This window comes from Ursus maritimus, unplaced genomic scaffold, assembly GCF_017311325.1.
Source record: "Ursus maritimus isolate PB19 unplaced genomic scaffold, ASM1731132v1 scaffold_2, whole genome shotgun sequence".
In the NCBI taxonomy this organism is placed as follows: Eukaryota; Metazoa; Chordata; class Mammalia; order Carnivora; family Ursidae; genus Ursus; species Ursus maritimus.
In genome coordinates, this window is record NW_024424452.1 from 211,294 (window position 1) to 214,352 (window position 3,059).

At 63.9% G+C, this 3,059-nt stretch overlaps 1 pseudogene; it reads left to right on the forward strand.

The window, feature by feature from the left end:
* The first annotated feature begins 830 nt into the window (after positions 1 to 830).
* On the forward strand, positions 831 to 2,785 carry LOC121103656 (annotated as a pseudogene).
* Positions 2,786 to 3,059: the final 274 nt, after the last annotated feature.

A 3,059-nucleotide genomic window follows, 5' to 3' on the forward strand; every position in this document is an offset into this window, starting at 1 on the left:
CTGGAAGAAGCACCCTTCTGGGCAGTGAGAGACAGTGCTGTGGGGATGCAGGGCCTTAGAGGAAATGCTGCTGGACCCTTTGTCCCTGACCGGGCTCTGATCCAGTGCTCCAGGCAGGGACACGCCAGCTGGGCCCAAACTGTCCTGCCTGGACCCTGCTGCTCTGGGGCAGGAGGTGGGGCCAAGCCCGGCCAGTGGAGGAGGCGACAGTCCTGGCCCTGTCTGTGGCCTGGCTCATGGCTCTGTTCTGGCAACCCAAGAGTCCGCTCTGGGATCCGGTGCCCAGAAGAATCTAGAATCTTGATGTGCGCCCTGGGCGCACAGACAGGGGGCTCCGAGGAAACATCTGCCAGGGCAGGGAACCCACGAGGAGCCCCAGCTCTGGCTCCGGGGCTGGGGGTGGGAGAGATACCCAGCGACTCTGCCTCGAAATCTGGGGCCCGCGCAGGGAGTGCGGCGGCAACGCGCACCGGGGCGGGCGCGGGAGGCGGGGGTGGCGCCCCGCCCGTCGGACCACCCAGCGCGCCATTCCCTCCTCCCTCGGTCCTCGGGCGGTCAGAGGGTCACCGAGAGCCCCGCTTGACTCCCCTCAGCCGCTTTACTGGTGGCTGGGGCCTCCCCCGTGCTGGGATTGGATGCGAGAGAACGGGGTGGATGCGGGCGGGGGACCCCAGAAGCCCAGGTTCCCAGCTCGGGCGTAGAGCAGCCCGCAGTGCAGACGCTGCTGGCCCGCGCCCGGAAGGACCTCAGCAAAGACCTGGAGGGCCGGCGGGCGGCGCGGAGGAGGCGGCAACAGCAGCGGTGGGCCCCGCGGGCGCTGGGGCGCCAAGATGTTTGACAGCTCGCAGTATCCCTACAATTGCTTCAATTACGACGCGGACGACTACCCAGCCGGCAGCTCCGACGAGGAGAAGCGGCTCACGCGGCCCGCGTACAGGTGACCGCGGGGTGCGTGGTAGGAGCCTGCGGGCCAGGGACCCTCCCTGTCAAGGACCTGCCTGGGACGGAGGGAGGGCTTTCTTCTCCGGAGGGCAGTGGGCGGGGGTGGGGGGATTGAGAGAAGGGACGCGTTCGTCTGCATGTTCTCTCAACCTCCCTGAGGAAACTCCCAAGTGTGAAGACGAGCTTCTTGGGTTTGGGCAGAAGCGGGGAGTGGGGAACTCCAGGGTTCGCGCTCCCGAACAGCGCCTTCCCGCCTGCACCGCCCACATACCACGGAGCCCTGGGGGCGGAGGAGCCGCGGGCTCCTGGAGGGGCCCCTGGCGCCGGGAAGGCCTGGCTGGAGGGGTTCCAGACGCCCGGCGGCGTCCCCTCCTCCGCCCCGCGTAGCCCGATGCGCCCCTATTTGCAGCTACATCGCGCTGATCGCCATGGCCATTCAGCAGAGCCCCTCGGGCAGGGTGACCCTGTCTGGCATCTACGACTTCATCATGCGCAAGTTCCCCTACTACCGAGCCAACCAGCATGGCAGGCCTGCATCCGCCACAACCTGTCCCTCAACAGCTGCTTTGTCAGGTGAGCCCCCGCCCCGCCCGCCACCCCGCTCCCCGGAACGGCCCGAGTGTCCCAAGCGGGGCTCCTGGGCCAAGTCATCCCGATTGGGGGGCGGGGAGTTTTGCAACAGCAGCAGCAGCTAGAAAGTTCGTTTTGGCAAATTGGGGAGCTCAATTTGCTCCATGCGACCACGCTGGGCTTACCAGCAGGACGGACCTATCCAGTGTACCTGGAGTCCTAAGTGAGCCAAGATGCCGGAGAGGGGTGGGCGGGAGCGCACCAAAGGCAAATCCTCGTGGAGCCCCTCCCCCTCCCACAGGTGCCCCGGACCGAGGGCCACGAAGAACAAGGGCAACTACTGGACGTTCGCGGGCGGCTGCGAGTCGCTGCTGGACCTCTTCGAGGAGCAACTACCGGCGGAGGCGGCGGCGCAGCCCAAGCGCGGGGGCGGGCAGGCGCGGGGGGTCCCTTGGAGGGGCTCCGGGGCCGCCTGAGCCGGCCCCCGCCGTCAGCCCGCGGCCCCCGCCAGCCCGCTTCTGCGCTGGGGAGGGAGGAGCCCAGGGGCATCAAGTTCAGCATTGACTACATCCTGTCCTCGCCCGACCCTTTTCCGGGGCTCAAGTGTCCCTACGGCCCGCAGGAGGGCAGAAACCCCCGGCGGGAGACCCAGCCAATGGACCTCCACCTTTGGACAATATGAGGCTCGGAGGGCACCCAGTCTGGGGTCTTCCAGGTGACTTCAGCCCCACCTCGAGCCAAGAAGCAAGGTTTTGCCACATCCTACTAACTTCCACAGACTCCTGCTCCGTGCCGAAAACCACCCTGGGCTGGAGAGACAGGTCAGTCTTCTGGCTTCATCCTTCAGAAAAAGTTCCCTTGCAAGAAGACCCATGGGGTCCTGCTTGCCTGAAGCATTTGCTCTGAATTCACCGAATAATCCTTCTCTGAGGAACAGGAACATAGGTTCAGGGCCACGTTCACTTAGACCCAAGGTCCCATTCCATCCCTCCACCATCTGAGAATTTGCTGCATGGACCGCCACACCCTGGAAGGCTCCAGTGCGCTCAGTATACAGTTGGCAAAGTGGGTGAGCATCTTGCCCTGAGCTGAACGTGATACTGGTGAAGTGCGAGCAGTGACCCCAAGGTGTATGCCTGTGGCCCTGTGATGGATGATGGGGTCTTGTGCTGTGGACAGAAAACTTGATGATTGCTGGAGAAATCCTGTGCACTTTTTTATACAGGAAAGAAGGCAGGAAGAAGGGAGGAGGAAGAGGGAGGCGGGAGGGTCCAAACCTGGGACCGCGTGCGGCGAAGACGCTTTGCTTGGTTCTTCTGAGCGGGGAGCGCGCTGCTATCTGGGCGCGTTCCACCCCGCGGGTTCCAGGGAAGCAGACATTCCGTAGCAGACGGCTGACAGATCCCTGCTCCACCGTGAGCTGTACGATTAGGGCCGGCGCGATGACACGCGTTGGAGGTGGGTACACTCCATTTGAAATGTAAATGATTTAATTACTGTGTGGAGACGGGCATTTTAAAAACACAATTATGCACAGTGAAACTATT